Source organism: Heterodontus francisci, chromosome 14, assembly GCF_036365525.1.
Source record: "Heterodontus francisci isolate sHetFra1 chromosome 14, sHetFra1.hap1, whole genome shotgun sequence".
Lineage (NCBI taxonomy): Eukaryota > Metazoa > Chordata > Chondrichthyes > Heterodontiformes > Heterodontidae > Heterodontus > Heterodontus francisci.
In genome coordinates, this window is record NC_090384.1 from 103,507,233 (window position 1) to 103,525,689 (window position 18,457).

At 43.1% G+C, this 18,457-nt stretch overlaps 1 protein-coding gene across 13 annotated transcripts in view; it reads left to right on the forward strand.

Annotated features, from left to right (window-relative positions):
* Positions 1 to 18,457, forward strand: part of ppfibp2b (PPFIA binding protein 2b) — a 279,873-nt gene that overhangs the window by 64,618 nt on the left and 196,798 nt on the right. The window contains exon 1 of one of the 13 annotated variants that reach the window (XM_068046642.1): positions 15,905 to 15,997. The exons of 11 other annotated variants lie outside the window; for them this stretch is intronic. The gene's annotated coding sequence lies outside the window, so the exon portion shown is untranslated. Of the gene's footprint in view, positions 1 to 15,904; positions 15,998 to 16,252; positions 16,353 to 18,457 lie in introns of those variants that run through there. One more of the 13 variants, XM_068046640.1, reaches the window with a different exon arrangement.

Consider the following 18,457-nt stretch of genomic DNA (forward strand, 5'->3'; position numbering starts at 1 on the left):
TTAGCTGCCCTCTGACATGGCCTAATAAGCCACTCAGTTCAAGGGCAATTAGGATGGGCAACAAATGCTGGCCTAGCCAGTGACACCCACATCCCATGAAAGAATAAGAAATAATTATATAGCTATCCTCCACTCACTGCATTTTGCTGGAGAAATAATCCTGTTTTCATCAGGAGACATAAATCAACCTACTCCAGTCATGAGTTCTGTTTGCTATGGTTTACAGATACTCATTTTAAATAGACTCAGTAGACAGTCTTCTGTAGTGCACTGTTTAAATAGTCTTTGCTGTAAAATAGACTTCTTGTTGTGAGTCCTGTCCTAGGTCCCACCCTGCCTCCGATGCATTGGCTGATAGTGTTGTCAATAGACCCTCTGAGAAATTCTCTTATAAACGTGTAGTGTGCAGTCAATCCTTTACCAAGAAATAGAACTGCTGATGTCATCACCAGATGCTATTTTCTTTCAAGAATTTTGTAAAAGCTGTCTTAGACTAAGAGACAACACAACACTATTCTTAATGTCAGAACCGGGCATTTTCACACAAAATTCTGCACTTCAAGCCACCAATGGATTTTCACTCTCTAATAAGTCTTGATTAGGCATTTGATTTCTGAAGTCCAAGTTCAGAGACCTGAGCACATTATCCAGGTCGGCGCTCCCAGTGTGATACTGAGACCCACACCCCAAGAACGAATAAAAATAAATAAAGCTGATAGTTTTGATCCTTTTAATGGTACAATACAAAAGGTTTATTTCTATGGAGGGAGGTAGTGCGAGATTGTTCTCCTTTTCTCATCACACTCTGGCTCACAGCGAGGAGCTAATCTCACTACCTTCTCAACCTACTTGGCAGTGCTTTTAAATATTTGTTTGATATTACCGCCCACAAATCTGTAAACAGTTTTTATCTGCTGAATGAGGAGTTAATGAACAGAGGATTCTCCTGGGAAGGGCAGTTGTAGTTCCATCCAGGCAGTGTGAGCTGTGTTAGAGACTACCTGCTGATAATCTGAATGCAGTATAAAACATGAGGTCTTGCACTTTTAGTTCAAGGGTGTAGATGGTTTAAGCTACAGGCACCTGAGCTCCAATTGCTCATTACTGTGCTTCTAACAATAGTAACTCCACTCCTGCCTCAGCTTATCTGCTGTTAAAACCCTAATGTTCTCTCTAGATACAACAACTCCAGTGCTCTCCTGGATGGGCTCCTATCTTCCACTCTGTATCAACTTGAGCTCATCCGAAACTCTGTTGCTTCACCTGCATCAAATCCTGATCACTCATCACCCCTTTGCTTGCTGACTGACATTGGCTCCTGGTTGGGCATTGCCTCAATTAAAAAAAATTCTGATCCCTGTTTTGAGATCCTACATGGTCTCGCCCTTCCCTATCTCTGTAACCTTCTCCAGTCCTACAAATGTAGTTAACCCTTTGAAATAGCTGTCAAATTTGGCCTTTAGTGCATCCCTGATTTTAATCGCTCCGCCATTGATGGTCGTGCCTTCACCTGCCTCAGCTTTAAGCTTTGAAAATTCCTCCCTAATCCTCTCTACCTCTCCCTCCTCCTTTTGAGGCACTCCTTAAAACTTAACCCTTTGACCAAGCTTTTGGTCACCTGTCCTAATAGCCCCTGACATGGCTCGGTGTCAAATTTTGTTTGATAACTCCGCTGTAGATCACCTTGGAAGGTTTACTAGTTTAAAGTTGCTATATATAAATGCCAGTTGTTGATAAACAATTTTTTCACTGGGGCCTCGAGGCCGATCCCTCTCATCAGAGACTAAGTTATCAACAAATGTTGGAGATTGTCAGCTTCAAAGAGGTGACTGAGATGGGGTCTTTATAGAGGGATGTATTATGCGAAATGAAATTAATCCTAAGCACAACTTCAAGTTAAACCATGACTGCAGGACAAAATGGCATACTGGGAATAAATGTCAGGACTGATCTCCAAGTCCTAATTCATATAAAGATTCACTTCTGATAGCGTAATTAATATGTGGAATGCTCTCCAACAAGAGTGGGATTGGCAAAACTTCTGCAGTCGCTCAAGGCAGTTGGTTGATCTGTTGAGCCAAGTATTTATAGCATAGAAGGAGGCCATTCAGCCCATCGAGTCCATGCCAGCTCTTCGTGGAGCAATCCAGTCAGCCACACTCCCCTGCTCGATCACTGTAGCCCTGCAAGTTTTATTTCCTTCAAGGGCCTATCCAATTTCCTTTTGAAATCATTGATTGTCTCCACTTCTACCACCCTCCTGGGCAGCCAGTTCCAGTCATTACCACTCACTGCGTAAAAGAACATCTTCCTAATATTTCTCCTGTATCTCTTGCCCAAAACCTTAAATCTGTGTCCCCTAGTCCTTGTACCATCATTAATGGGAACAGTTTTTCCTTGTCTAACTTATCTAAGTCTGTCATAATCTTGTACACCCCTATTAAATTTCCCCTCAATCTCCTTTGCTCCAGGGAGAACAACCCCAGCTTCTCCAACCTAACTGTGCAACTAAAATCCTCCATCCCTGAAACGATTCCAGTAAATCTCCTCTTCACCCTCTCAAGGACCCTCGCATCCTTCCTAAAGTGTGGTGACCAGAACTGGATGCAATACTCGAGTTGGGGTCTAATCAGAGCTTTATAAAGGTTCAGCATAACTTCCCTGCTTTTGTACTCAATGCCTCTATTTATGAAGCTCAAAATCCCATATGCTTTACTAACCATTCTCTCAATATGTCCTGCTGCCTCTAAAGATCGATGCATATGCATCCCAAGGTCCATCTGTCCCTACACACTCTTTAGAACTGTGCTATTAAGTATATATTACCTTATCCTTTTCCTTCTGCCAAAATGTATCACCACATACTTGTCTGCATTAAATTCTATCTGCCACTTGTCTACCCATTCTGCTAGCCTTTCTCACAGTTTGCCAGTCTTCCAAGTTAGGTACCATCGGCAAATTTTGAAATTTTGCTCTGTAATCCAAAATCCTGATAGATAACATCCAGCACTTTGCCTTCATTCCCTTCAACATCTCTGTTACTTCACCAAAAGATTCAGTTAGATTAGTCAAGCATGATCTGCCTTTTACAAATCCATGCTGGCTATCTTTTTTTTTAAGAGATACAGCACTGAAACAGGCCCTTCGGCCCACCGAGTCTGTGCCGACCATCAACCACCCATTTATACTAATCCTACACTAATCCCATATTCCGACCACATCCCCACCTGTCCCTATATTTCCCTACCACCTACCTATACTAGGGGCAATTTATAATGGCCAATTTACCTACCAACCTTAATTAACTCAAACCTCTCTAAGTGTCGGTTAATATTTTTTCTTCTGAGTTTTGTTTCTAAAACCTAACCCCCCCCCCCCCCCCACCATTGATGTAAAACTAACTGGCCTGTAGTTGCTAGAACTGTCCCTGTATGCTTTCTTGTGAATAAGGGTGATACATTTGTCACTCCAATCCTCTGGCACCACCCCCATATCTAGGGAAGATTGGAAGATTCTGGTAATCCCTTCCACTATCTCCACCCCCACTTATTTTAGAACCCTGGAATGCAAGCCATCTGGACCAGGTGTCTTATCTACCCTGAGCACAGCCAGCCTTTCCAGTACCTCCTCCCTCTCAATTTTTACCCAATCCATTGTCTCTACTCTCTCCTCTTCTACTGATATTTTGTCAGATTCCTCTTCCTTAGTAAATACTGATACAAAGTACTCATTAAGTATTCTTGCCTTGACCTGTGCCGAAGGCCACTGTCATCTATGCATATCTTGAGGAAGAAATGTTATTTGCGGCTGTTTTCTTTTATTCATTCTCAGGGTGTGGGTGTCACAGGCCAGGCTGGTGTCTGTTCTCCATCCTTAGTTGGCCTGAAGGTGGTGGTGGGCTGCTTTCTTGAACCCCTAGTCATGGGTTTCATGCAACTGATTGGCTTATAGACAACTTCAGAGGGTAGTTAAGAGTCAAATACGTCAGTGCGGGTCTGGAGTCGCATATAAACCCAGATTGGGCTGATCTGATTGTGATGGGAACATATAGGAACGTAGGAAAAGGAGTAGGCAATTCAGCCCCTCGAACCTGTCCTGCCATTCAATGAGATCATGGCTGATCCATGGCCTAACTCCATATACCTGCCTTTGGCCCATATCTCTTAATGTCTTTGCTTAACAAAAATCTATCTATCTCAGATTTAAAATTGACAACTGTTCTAGCTTCAACTGCTGTTTGTGGGAGAGAGTTCCAAACCTCTACCACCCTTTGCGTGAAGAAGTGCTTCCTAACATCTCTCCAGAATGGCCTGGTCCTAATTTTTAGACTATGCCTCCCTGGTTTTAGAATCTCCAACGCGTGGAAATAGTTTATCTTTAGCCTGTCTTTTCCTGTTAATATCTTGAAGACTTCAATCAGATCACTCCTTAACCTTCTAAATTCTAGCGAAAACAGGCCTAATTTGTGTAATCTCTCCTCGTAACTTAACCCCTGTAGTCCAGGTATCATTCTTGTAAATCTACATTGCACTCCCTCCAAGGCCAATATATCCTTCCTAAGGTGTGGTGCCCAGAACTGCTCACAGTACTCCAAGTGGTGTCTAACCAGGGTTTTGTACAGCTGCAGCATAACCTCTGTGTCTTTATACTCCAATCCTCTAGATATAAAGGCTAGCATTCCATTAGCCTTTTTGATTATTTTCTGCACTTGCTCATGATATTTTAAAGATCTATGTACCTGAACCTCCAAGTCTCTTTGGACATCCACTGTACGTAACCTCTTCCCATTTAGAAAGTACCCTGCTCTATCCTTTTTTGGTCCAAAATGGATAACCTCGCACTTGCCCACATTGAAATCCATCTGCCACAGTTTTGCCCACTCACCTAGTCTGTCAATATCTCTTTGCAATTTTATGCTATTATCTAGACTGTCTACAATGCTGCCTAACTTTGTATCATCAGCAAATTTGGATATATGACTTACTATGCCATCATCCAAGTTGTTAATGAATAATGTGAATAATTGAGACCCCAACACAGATCCCTGTGGGACACCACTAGTCACATCCTGCCAATCGGATTACTTACCCACTATCCCCACTCTCTGTCGCCTCCCACTCAACCAACTTCCTAACCATGTCAATAATTTGCCCTCAACTCCATGGGCTTCTACCTTAGTTAACAGTCTCTTGTGTGGGACTTTATCAAATGCCTTCTGGAAGTCCATATAAATAACATCCATAGACACTCCCCTGTCCACTACCTTAGTCACCTCTTCAAAAAATTCAATGAGATTTGTCAGGCATGACCTTCCCGTCATGAATCCATGCTGGCTGTCCCTGATTAACTGAAATGTTTCCAGGTGTTCAGTCACCCTATCCTTGATCACATACTCCAGCAACTTCCCCACCACAGATGTTAGGCTAACTGGTCTGTAATTTCCTTGGTTTGTGGCCTCAACTCCACTTTCCTGCCTACCCCCGATTGCCCTTAACCTATCAACAACAGCAGGTTTCCTTCCCCTAAGTGAACCAGTTGGATTTTTACTGGTTCCTGTTCCTTTTATTGACACCAGACATTTAGTTCTGATTGTTTTTGAACTGAATTCACGTTCTTAAACTGCCTGTAGAATATTAAGTCTGGCTCAGGATTACTCGTCCAGTAACAAAACCACAGCACTATCATCCCCCATAATGGCTGTACAGTATGTACTGGAAATTGGCAACATTCCACTGCAGGATCAGAGCATGGATTTAGCAGATCCACAGCATTGCAAATTAATGTTCTGCCATAATCCCCACCATTATATGGGTATTCAGCCTTGGCTCAATGGGTGCCAACCTCGCCTGTGAGTTAGGTCGTGAGTTCAAGACCTACTCCAGAGACTTGGGCTTATAATCCAAGTCGCTACTGAGCGAGTGCGGTACTGTTGGAGGTACCTCTTATGGATGTGACGTTAAACCCATCTGCCCCCTCAGATCAAAGAAGAGCAGTGCAGTTCTCCTCTATGTCCTAGCCAAATTTTATCCCTCAAGCAACATCAATAAAAATGCATTATATGGTCATTTATCATATTGTCATTTGTGGGAGCTCGCTGTGCGCAACTTGGGTGCTACATTTCCTACATTATTACATTAACTACACTTCAAAGGTGCTCCACTGGCTGTAAAGTGCTTTGGGAAATCCCGAGGTCATGAAAGGTGCTATAGAAATGCAAGTCTATCATTCTTTTGTTCTCGATTTAATAATTACTTTTTAGCTGGTGCTGAAATTAACGCTATCAGCCAAAACCTGTTACATGGTTAGGATGAACATCAAACAGCATAGATCAAAGCTCTCTAGTTGTGCGCCAAAAAATATTTTGCCTTGTGGTAAACCGTGAAAAAATCCCTGGAAGCCAGTTAAAGTTTGGCCTGGAGAGGGTCTGAGAAGGAAAAAGCTTGGCATTTCTCAAAATGGAAAATGATTCCCTGTGGTGCTATTTCTTCCTGTTTAACCATCGTGAGATACTCTGAGCTACAGTTGTGTGTGCACTAAAGAGAACAAAGAGACGTGAGTTTAAGATGGTCAGAGGAAAATTTCAGACGGAATGTCAGGAAGTCCTTCACATTGAAGAAGAGGATTCAATTCAATGCTACTTCTGTGTCCCTTGTGCTGGTGTCACTTTGTCATGACAAGCTGGGGTTCAGTGGGTAGCACTCGTTCACCTGAGTCAGAAGGTTGTGGGTTCAAATCCCACTCCAGGACTTAAACACAAAAGTCAAGGCTGACATTCTAGTGTAGTACTGAGCAAGTGCTGGAGGCAGCATTTTTTTGTTGAAACGTTAAACCAAAGCCCCTCTGCCCCCTCAGGTGGACGTAAAAGATCGCATCGGAATAATTTTGAAGAGCAGGAGAGTTCTCCCCAGTGTCCCGACCAATATTTATTCCTCAATCCACTTCACAAAAACTAATTATCTAGTCATTTAAGCATTGCTGTTTGTTGGAGCTTGCTGCGCACAAACTGGCTGCTGCATTTCCTGCATAACAACAGTGACCAGACAGAGGCGGTCACCTCTACGTTGGGGAGACAATACGCAAATTGGGTGACCGCTTTGCGGAACACCTCCTCTTAGTCTGTAAGCATAACCCCAAGCTTCCGGTTGCTTCCATTTCAATTCACCACCTTGTTCCCGTGCCCACATTTCAGTCCTTGGCCTGCTGCAGTTTTCTAGTGAACATCAACATAAGCTCAAGGAACAGCATCTCATCTTCCAATTAGTCACTCTACAGCATTTCAGACTCAACATTGAGTTCAACAATTTGAGCATGACTGGCCTTTTTTATTGTTGTGTTGTTTTATTATATTTTAACCATGCGCCTGCCTTAAACTTGGTTTATCATATTTTTAATTTTGGACAGAGCTGTTCATTATTCTGCCATTAACACTCTCTCTGGACAAATGTTTTGTCTTTTACTACAACTATTACCACTCCCTTTGCCTTTTATTCCATGACATCTTTGTCATTTAATCTCTCCTGCCCTGCACCCTATCACAGACCTTCCCTTTTGTTCTTCTTTCCACCCCCACTTCACCACCTGTCTTTCCCCCCCCCCTTTCACTTGCTCAAAGCCTATGTCAGTTCTGATGAAGGGTCACAGACCTGAAACGTTAACTCGGTTTCTCTCTCCACAGATGCTGCCAGACCTGCTGAGTATTTCCAGCACTTTTTTCTATTTTTATTTCAGTTTTCCATCATCCGCAATATTTTGCTTTTATGTGAAGATTAGACCTGGTTTCATCCTGTATTTACCTCTTTGCACCAACATTGAAGCTAGGTTTAGGAATCCTGTCTGGCCATCCATTCTCCACTCTCCCTGACCTGGAGCTCATGCAGACCTCTGCTGCTCCTGTCCTAACTTGCACCCATTCACCCATCATCCACTGTGCTCACTGGGCCTCAAATGCCTCTATTTTAAAATTCTCACCCCCGTATTCAAATCCCTCCATGGCCTCACCCTTCCCTACCTTTATGACCTCTTCCAGCCCTACAACCCACTGAGGTCTCCGCACTCCTCCAATTCTGGCCTGTTGTCCATCTGACCATTCCTCCCCTCCTGCATTGGTGGTCCTACCTTCACCACCTGGATCCCAAGTGCTGGAATTCCCTCCCTAAACCTCTCCACATCTCTCCCCTCCATAAAGACGCTTCTTTAAAATCGACCTCTTTGACGAAGCCTTTGGTCACCTGTCCTAATGTCTTGGCCTTGGTTTCTGGTCAATTTTAGTCTGATTTATGATTTGTGAAACACCTTGTGACATTTTACTGTAGTAAAGGTGCTATATAAATGCAAGTTGCTCTACCTGAAGAGTAGAGAGTTCTCCTTGGATCTGGGATGAGGTTCTTTTCTCAACCAACACTGCTTGATCATCTTAACACTGTGGGATCTTACTGTATGCTTTGCTTGCTTGTATAATAGAAGTCATTGCAGTTCAGAGCAACGTGTGATAAGTTGAAGCACTTTTGTGACATTTCTGAGTGATGGGACAACATGCTTTACAAATATTTGGTTTCAGCTCTGTTGATGTTTTCAAGTGGCTAACGCAGTTTTGCCGAGGAGTTTGACCCTGTTCCTGTCTTTTAAGATTCCACTCTTTGCAATAATTAACAACACACTGAAAATTATATAGCTGTCTGGAAATTATTTGAGAAATTTTCCTTCATGGTGTTGCAGCATGACTAATAGTTTACACCTTCCTGACAAAATAAAACTTAAATGATGTTTGTGATGTGTGCAATCACTGTAATGATTGTCCCACATCTCGTGGTACAATGTACTTTTTAATTGCTCTTGTAACTTTTTCTTTTTCTCCTTGCAAAATGGAACATTGCCCCTTGTAGTCTGAAATTTCAGATTTCACTCCTTTTAATTTAAAAAAAAATCTTTCATGGGATGTGGGCGTCACTGACGAGGCCAGCATTTACTGCTCATCCCTAATTGCCCTTGAGAAGGTGGTGTTGGTGAACCAGATCCACAGCAATGTGGTTGACTCTTACATGCCCTCGAAATGGCCTAGCAAGCCATTCAATTCAAGGGCAATTAGGGATGGGCAATAAATGCTGGCCTGGCCAGCGATGCCCACATCCCATGAAAGAATTAAAAAAAAATCTCATCATCCCAGCATCGGACTGTCAATTAACTCGAGCTTTGGCCTCCTCTATTCTACTCGAGACCATCTACAGTATTGATCACTCCTCTCCCGTGAAAACGGACTTTCCGCCATCAATCCCTAAGCTTTTCTTGTACAATTTGTAATATTACAATAGTTCACTTACCAAAGGAACAAGTAAGATTCACAGGAATCCAAGTAATATCCAAAGAATACATGGGTCTTTATTATAATGTAACTGGAACATTTATTTATTTATATACTTATTTATTTTACTGTTGTGTCTAGGTGAGGAGGGGGTCTCAGGTTCCCCTCTTGCCCCTTCCTCTTATTTGACCGCAAAAGGGTTTATTCCTTTTAAACTGTGGTTGTGTTTACCACCTCCATGAGCGTGTTACCTTTTTCCTTTAACTGAGATCGTGAAAGAACCAATCGGACAGGTTTTCTTGAGTTTAAACAAGAAAGAGATAAGTTTATTATACTTGGCACTCTAACCCGATTTAAAAATACCAAAAAAAAACGCTACACATACACACACGCATTCACATGAGAATTATACACACACGGATAGATAACAAGAGGGAAAATAGATTTGGTGGTTGGATTAAAATCCAGAATAAGTGGGACTTAAATACAGTCTGTAAAGTGGGTGATCCAGTCATTCTCTGCTGAAGCTGTATTCTTGGAGTTCTTGGTTGGTCAAAGTGTATTTTGGCTGGCTTGCTTTGCTCAGGATTTTCCTGAAGGCAGAAGTTGTAGTTGGCTCTATTCCCCTGGTTGTAGGCTGTAGCGGTCTGTAAGCTTGGAGGATCCCCGAGTTGCAGATGGTTTTCACTTGATGTTTTCTGGGGAGAAAGAGAGAGAAAGACAAGGGAGCAGCAGCCTTCTGTGCTGCTGTCCACGGAGCTAAACCCACAACTCCCTGGTCATGTGTGATGTGACATCACTTCCTCCAGTGACCTTCATTTAGTATCTTCAGGTGGTCCCACGTCCCACAACACTATTGTGGAGAGGTGATGAGGAGACTGTCTTCTCTTCTCCTCAAACTGCCACAGTTCTCTTGGCATTGAGTAAAGCCACCACGCCAGTTCCAATTCCAAAGGAGTTGGAGAGGAATTTACCCAGAGTACTTTTTTCCCTTACTACAACAACAGCAACTTGCATTTATATAGCATCTTTAATGTAATCCCACGGTGCTTTACAGGAGCATATTAAATTAAATTTGGCATAGAAGGAGATATTAGGACAGGTGACCAAAAACGTGATCAAAGAGAGAGGTTTTAAGGAGTGTCTTAAAGGAGGAGAGAGAGGTAGAGAGGTTCAGGGACGGAATTCCAGAGTTTAGGGCTGAGCCAACTGAAAGCGTGGCCACCAATGTTGGAGTGATTAAAATCGGGGATGCGCAAGAGGCCAGAATTATATGAACGTAGAGATCTCGGAGGGTTGTAGGGCTAGAAGAGGTTACAGAAAGTGGGAGTCATGAGGCCATGGAGGGATTGAAATGAGGATGAGAATTTTAAAATTGAGGGAGCCAATAAAGGGCAGAGAGCACAGGGATGATGGGTGAACATGACCTGCTGCAAATTAGGTGCTTTTCTTTTTGTTGCCTCTCCCAGCAATGACCTGGCTGGAGGTTTGGAAATGTCTAGTCACGATGCTGCAGCCATCATGAGTGTGGGGCAGCCTTGTTGGCCTTTCCCTGTTGTTTTCATGTGGGACGTCTCTAGCTTTAAGCAAAGTTCCTAACGGTCTTTGTTTTTAAAGTGCCCTCTTCTCCAGAAAGCTTTTGTTACTTTACCCAATTGGACCTCCTTCATGTGGAACCCCAGACTGTGTTTGCAGCTCGTTTGATCATAGAGGCAGAACAGAAGATTTACAGCCTGTCCATTCCCACCATCCACACACATACCTCACTGTGGTATCACTGCCTAGTGCTCTGGAATATCACCAACCTCATCTCACCTAACTCAGCACATATATGGATAAAGCATAACGCCACCACTGTCTGTAACTTATGTTACCAAAGGATTGGAGTATAAGAGCAAAGAGGCTTCTCCTGGAGTACTGTGTACAGTTTTGATCTCGTAACGTAAGGAAGGACACACTTGTCTTAGAGGGAGTGCAATGAAGGTTCACCAGACTGGTTCCTGGAATGAGGGGATTGTCCTATGAGGAGAGATTGAGTTGACTAGGCCTGTATTCCCTGGAGTTTAGAAGAATGAGAGGTGATCTCATGGAAACATAAAATTCATAAGGGTAGATGCTGAGAAAATATTTCCACTGTTTGGGGAATCTAGAACACAGGGTCACAGTCTCAGAATAAGGGGTCGGCCATTTAGGCCTGAGAATTCTCTACCCCAGAGAACTGTGGATGCTTAGTCATTGAGTATATTCAAGACAGAGGTCGATAGATTTTTGGACACTAAGGGACTCCAGGGATATGGGGATAGTGCGGGAAGGTGGAGTTGAAGGAGAAGATCAGTCTTAATGTTATTGAATGGTGGAGCAGGCTCGAAGGGCCGTATGGCCTATTCCAGCTCCTATTTTTTATATAAGGCCCAGTTGGGCAGTGCATTTAACACGAGCTCTCGGGGGCAGTTTAACCACAAGGTAAATAAAACACACTCAAATGTTCAGCGCCTTTCCTGTCCTCGGATGTCCCAAAGTGCTTTGCAGCCCACTAATTACTATTGGCGTATAATCAGTGTTGGGTAAATGTGGCACTCCATTTGTAAACAGCAAGGTTCCACAAACAATAAATGATATGAATGACCAGTTAATTTGTGATTTGCTGGTATAATTTTAAGAATGAATTTTGGCCAGGCACCAAGAGAATTTTTTGCACTGCTTGGGATCTTTGTAACCAATCAAACAGGCTTGGGTCTTGGTCTAACGTTTCAACCAAAAAACAACACCTCTGACAGTGCAGCACTCCCCCAGTACTGCACTGAAGTGTCGACCTTGATTTTTGGTGCTCAAGTCCTGGAGTAGGAAGTGAACCGGCAAACCTTCTGCCTCGGGCGAAAGAGAGGTCTACCAACTGAGCCAAGTGGGCACTGAAGATGGAGTTTGACTTGAAAGTTACAATCCATGAGCTATTGAAGCCTCACCTGTACTGAAGCATTCCAAGTTGATTACAACTTTCTTTGCTTCATACTGAGCCATGTAACTGGGTGTAGATATAAATGATTTTGTTGAAGATAAATATAGGAACAAGTACCTAGAACAGATGACCTCCAAAAGCCTAATGTACATTCTAGCTACCCTGGTTAACTGTGCAATATGTTGTTGCCACTATATAGCATTGGCAAAATTGGTTGTGTAATGTTAGATAATTTCCCACAAGTATTTCTTACAGTGGCCTTACCTAAACCTGGAACTTCAGTTGTAAATTTCACCTGGTCCCAAGGATTTATGCACCAATTCCATGGAGTGTGAAAGCGATGCGATATGGGAGTTGCCATTGCCAACTGGCTCCTACAACAACAACTTCACTGAATAGCTACAGTGCAGAAAGCAGCCATTCGGCCCATCATGTCTGCGCTGGCTCTCCAAAAGAGCAATTCCCTCAGTTCCATTTGCCTGCCTTCTCCCAATAACCCTCCATTCATAGTGCACGTGTAACACCGTAAACATCGTTAAACATCCCAAAGGCATTTGACAGGAGCATTATCAGGCAAAATTTGATGCCGAGGCACATAACGAGAGATTAAAAGAGATGACCAACAGCTTGATCAGAGGTAGGTTTTAAGGAGCCTCTTAAAGGAGGAGAACTGGGCCAACTTTTACCAAGACAACTGTGAGGCATGTGTTTTTGGAGGATGAGGTTGAAACACCTGTTAGTGTATCCATTCATCACAAAGCAACATCCCTTCTCCTTGATTATTTGAAGTTCCACCACCTTAAAAATTTAGTTTTTCTCAGTTCTTACTTTCAATATGTATCTTTCACATTTTCTCACATTGAACTGAATCTACCACCTTTCTATCCTTTATCATGGTTTGCAATTCAGTGGCATATTTTTTCAAAGAAAAAAGCTTGCGCATTGTGATATATTAAGATGTGCATTTTTTTAAGGAAAAGCTTGCCAAAGAGAGGTTGCCTTCCCACAATGAAGTCTTTTAGCAGAGAAGGTAAAAATATTTAATAGAGGTGTTCAAAACCAAGAGAGGTTTTGATGGGGAGAAACTGTTTGCACTGGTTAGAGGGTCAGTAAGCAGAGGGCAGAGATTTAAGCTAATTGGCAAAAGAATTTGTTTTTTTACTCAGCAAGTTATGATCTAGAATGCGTGACCGAAAGGGCAGTGGAAACAGATTCCTTAATAACTTTCAAAAGGGAATGGCATAAATAATTGAAAAGAAAACGAATGCAGGACTATGGGGAAAGAGCAAGAGGGGTGGGACTGGCATGATGGGCCAAATGGCCTCCGATACTGTAGAATTCTATGCTGCATTGTAGATTGATAGACTGACGATGCGAAATAAATAATTTCTCCCAGGATGCAAACAGTAAGCAATTCATTAGCCATGTTTTGTCATTCAGAATTCATACCATTGTGTTGGTAAACTGTCTTGATTTCTGTTGGAGTGATGGTGAGAGAGAGACTGCTCAAAATCAGAATGCAGGCTCGAAGGGTTAGCTGGGCAGCAGATGATTGTACAGGAAGCAAGCAATTGTCTTGGGGTGAAGGTAATGAACTGAGATTGTGGCATTGCATTGAGTTCGATGACTCACCAAAGTGGGTCAGCATTCCTGCGTTCTTTGTTACAGCATTGATTTTTCTTTTTCTAACATTTTTACAAGGATAATTTACCAGACCTGAAATGCTCTAACCTATCACGAAATACTGAGCAGGTTGAGGCTCTTTTCTCTAGAAAAAAGGAGGCTGAGGGGTGACCTGATTGAGGACTTTAAGATTATGAAAGGGTAAACATAGAGAAGATGTTTCCATTTGTGGGCAAGACCGAAACTAGGAGTCATAAATATAAGATAATCACTAACAAATCCAATTGGGAATTCAGGAGAATAAAAGCAAAATACTGCGGATGCTGGAAATCTGAAATAAAAACAAGAAATGCTGGAACCACTCAGCAGGTCTGGCAGCATCTGTGAAAAGAGAAGCAGAGTTAACGTTTCGGGTAATGCTGCCAGACCTGCTGAATGGTTCCAGCATTTCTTGTTTTTATTTGGGAATTCAGGAGAACCTTCTTTACCCAGAGAGTGGTGAGAATGTTGAACTCGCTACCACAGGGAGTTCTTCTTTTTCTCTTTGGCCTCCTTGTCTCGGGAGACAATGGGTCAGCGCCTGGAGGTGGTCAGTGGTTTGTGGAGCAGCGCCTGGAGTGGCTATAAAGGCCAATTCTAGAGTGACAGGCTCCTCCACAGGTGCTGCAGAAAAAATTGGTTGTCGGGGCTGTTACAGTTGGCTCTCCCCTTGCGCTTCTGTCTTTTTTCCTGCCAACTGCTAAGTCTCTTCGACTCGCCACTCTTTAGCCCTGCCTTTATGGCTGTCCGCCAGCTCTGGCGATCGCTGGCAACTGACTTCCACGACTTGTGATCAATGTTACAGGACTTCATGTCGCGTTTGCAGACGTTTTTAAAGCGGAGACATGGACAGCCGGTGGGTCTGATACCAGTGGTGAGCTCGCTGTACTATGTGTCCTTGGGGATCCTGCCATCTTCTATGTGGCTCACATGGCCAAGCCATCTCAAGCGCCGCTGGCTCAGTAGTGTGTATAAGCTGGGAATGTTGGCTGCCTCGAGGACTTCTGTGTTGGGGATACGGTCCTGCCACCTGATACCAAGGATTCTCCGGAGGCAGCGAAGATGGAATGAATTGAGACGTCACTCTTGGCTGACATACGTTGTCCAGGCCTTGCTACCACAGGGAGTAGTTGAGGTGAATAATATAGATGCATTTAAGGGGAAGCTGGATAAACACATGAGGGCGAAAGGAATAGAAGGATATGCAGGGGGTGGGAGGAGGCTGAATGACCTATTTCTGTGCTGTAAATTCTATGTAATACTCAGTAAATACGTGGACAGAAGTTGCACCGATTTTTCTATTGAGCAGTTCTTCTCAATTCCATTGGCCTTTGTGTTTTACTTACTGTGGAGTAAAGCAGCGTAGGTTTTAAACCAAACGGAGTACACATGAGTTAGCCATGGATATCCAGTCCAGACCACCAGGGCCATGAACGCGTCTTTTAAACTGAGGCCCTGTCTCTGTGCTCAGGTTAAACCATTCAAACAACAGGAAGTTCGATTACTATCCTGAGGCCAAAACTCCTCCCTCAACTGACATGACCAAAAATAAACCAGATTAACTGGTCTTCATCCCTATTTGCTGTTTCTGGAACCTTGATGTATGCAGTTGATTTGCTGTACCTGCCTATGCAACAGTGACTGCTCTTAAATATAACGTCAGTTAATGGGTTGCAAAGCACTCTGAAATGTCCTGAGCTGATGAGGTGCTTTACAAATGCAAGTTTGTTCTTTTGTTTGCAAATATCGATTGGTAATGAATATGGATAGAGGCCAATAACTTCTGCACTTGCTCTGAAAGTGATTGTTGGATGTTTCTTTAGTGTACGTAAAATGCTTAACGATCAGATTAAGGCAGTGACTGGGTCCAGAAACCAGTCTGTCACTCTCTTCTACATAAAGAAACAAAAGTATGAGTTGTAAACTCGGAAAAGAATGGTGATCTGATGTGCAAGACACTCAGCACATTCACCAATGCCAACCCCCACCACCCCCCCCCCCCCCAATCTGTGATATGCAGCTGCCTTGTGTCGATGTACAAGAACAGCCCAAGGGAAAGGAAAAGGGGAGAGAAATGTGTTGTGAGTATATATATATATATATTTATAATTAATCTAACATTGCAAGGTAAAGGCGACATACGTGAAACAAAGGCTTGTGGATTTTTTTTTTAATGAATGCCTCTGTCATTTTGTGGACTGTGTTGTTTAACAGCAGCTGTCGGGAAGCTGGTCCTTAGCCAGGTTTGGGAGTGAGCGGGCAGGCCACATTCTTTCGAGTTCACATGTAAATCACTGATATAGTATGACAGCGAGTCACTGTCTGTCGAAGTGTAGACACAAGGCATGGTTCTCATCCTGCACAGCTGGGAAGATTGTGACATCCTTGATTCGAGAATAAGTTTGCTCGATTTGACTTTGGTTGCCTTTTTTATGTGTGAGTACACAAAACTGTTTTTAAATAAGCTGTTCTTACATTCTTATCAATCTTTACCAGCTTTGTACGCTCTGTTCCGAAGGGGCATCACTTTGTGCTTCTGTTGTTCAGTATTCTACACGCCCTTGAATGGTTAGTTGTGACTTAGCAGGGTCCAATTTGGGTTAAAATCGCTACATTAGTCTCGTATCCTCTTAAAAGCCAGCGGGAGAAGGAATTGGGTAATGAGCCATTCAGGACACTGATCTCATTTGCAGAATATGTGGTCTAACTTGTGAATGGGCAACACTTTGTGGAGTGTTTTATTTTGTTAAACAGGGTACACATCAAGATAATATGCAAAATGTTTGGTGTGCAGTCATTAAATTGTGCTCATGCTTTGATGCAGATGAAGCTGCTGCTCTTCACGTTGCAAGCTAAGTCTTCTTCTGGGATTTGAAGCTGAAATATTTTTCCAACCCAATTACTGCAGTCTTGACCACCTCTCTCCATCATAAATATTGACCCAGATCCAATACAACTCATTATGTTCCCTGTTGATCAGAATTTCTCCCTCACACTTTAGCTTGAATATTATTTGCCCTGTAACTTGCTGGCAGTGTGAGTTGATAACAGTGTGGCATTAACCATCTGGGAGCATCTGGGACCTCAGTGAACGATGGGACCAACAGACTATCTTCTTAACCAATGAAACTTAAGAATTGAGAAAGGAACCTAAGAAGGAAATTGGGTAAATTAGGACAGGATTTCCGCCCCCAGATGGGGCAAGTATGAAGGCAGGCGGGTACAAAAATATGTGCTGCCTGCCGGTGTATCGGTTTGCTGGCACGAACCCACCCCAGGCCATTTTCCTGGTAGCCAACTTGGGGGTCAATGGCCTATTAAAGCCTATTGTCAGAATTTTCTAGTCTGCCTCCTAGCCTCTCAAGGCATCGGGGACTCGACCAGCAGCCTGGTGACTGCCTTCTGGCAGTAGACCAGTGGTCAGCACTTCAGCCAGGCTTTGAGGCCCTTCCCACCTGCTTGGTCACACCTGAAAGCCACAAGCCACCCTGTGGAGGGCTTCCCCCTGTAAAATAGTGGCTTGCCTGCTGAGGGGTTTGTTTAATTTAAAAGTTTAAAAAGTTGGAGAGAGGGTGCCTCAAGATGCAGGGATTTTCTCACCCTCTTGCCCTCTCTTCCCACCCCTGCACCATTCTCTCTCTTTTTCGTGCCCTCGCTCTCACATTCTTTCTCTCATATCTGAACTGCAGGCTGCTCCTGCTTCCATGCTTGTTGGTCGCCTTCTGGCCGACCAGCTTTGAGAGCCCGACCACTGTCCATTGAACCCGACCATTGAGTGATGAGCCCAGCCTTTGGCCATTAATTGACCAATTCGGGGAAAATCCATGCCAGGTGACTGTTTCCCCCACACTTTGTGGGGTCGCGACCCCCATTTGAATCCAATGTCGGGGTCCTGACCCAAAATCCAGGCCTTAGAGTCAAATTAGGGATAGAAAGGAAAATAATTCAAAATTTTAAATTGTTAGTTTTTTTGCATCTCAAAGAAAATGTTACTACCTGACCAGGTGAGACTCCACAGTTTAAATTATATCCTTTCTGGGCCAGAAAAGCTGATTGGCATTGCATTAACAGGTATTGCATTGAAAGCGTAAGTACCCTTTTAACAATCACCAGACTTGACTTTCTGCCATGCAATTAATGTGGAAATCTAACAATTTCTTAAAATTACAGAGGTTGAGTGTGCCGATCAGAGGAGTGGTGTAAATTGACCAATGAGATTTGGACATTCACAACTCAGGGTGTATCTCTTCATTTCCCGGTTTGTGCATTAATAACAGAGTGTGCCATTAAACACCCTGTTTTTTGTTTTAGGAAGATTTAGCAAATTAATTAACGCAATTCTTAATGGAGATACTGTGCCAGCAGTTTGAGCAGGAACTCCTCGCTGTTTATTAAAGGGCATTGAGCTTTGTTTTATCTTTCAGAGTTATTAAAAACTTTGCCAGGATTTTAGTACCAAAATGTTTAAGTTCAGGAGCTGTGTGTTTAGCTGTAACCCTAATATATACAGCTCCACATCGACACAAGGAATGAAGTAACTC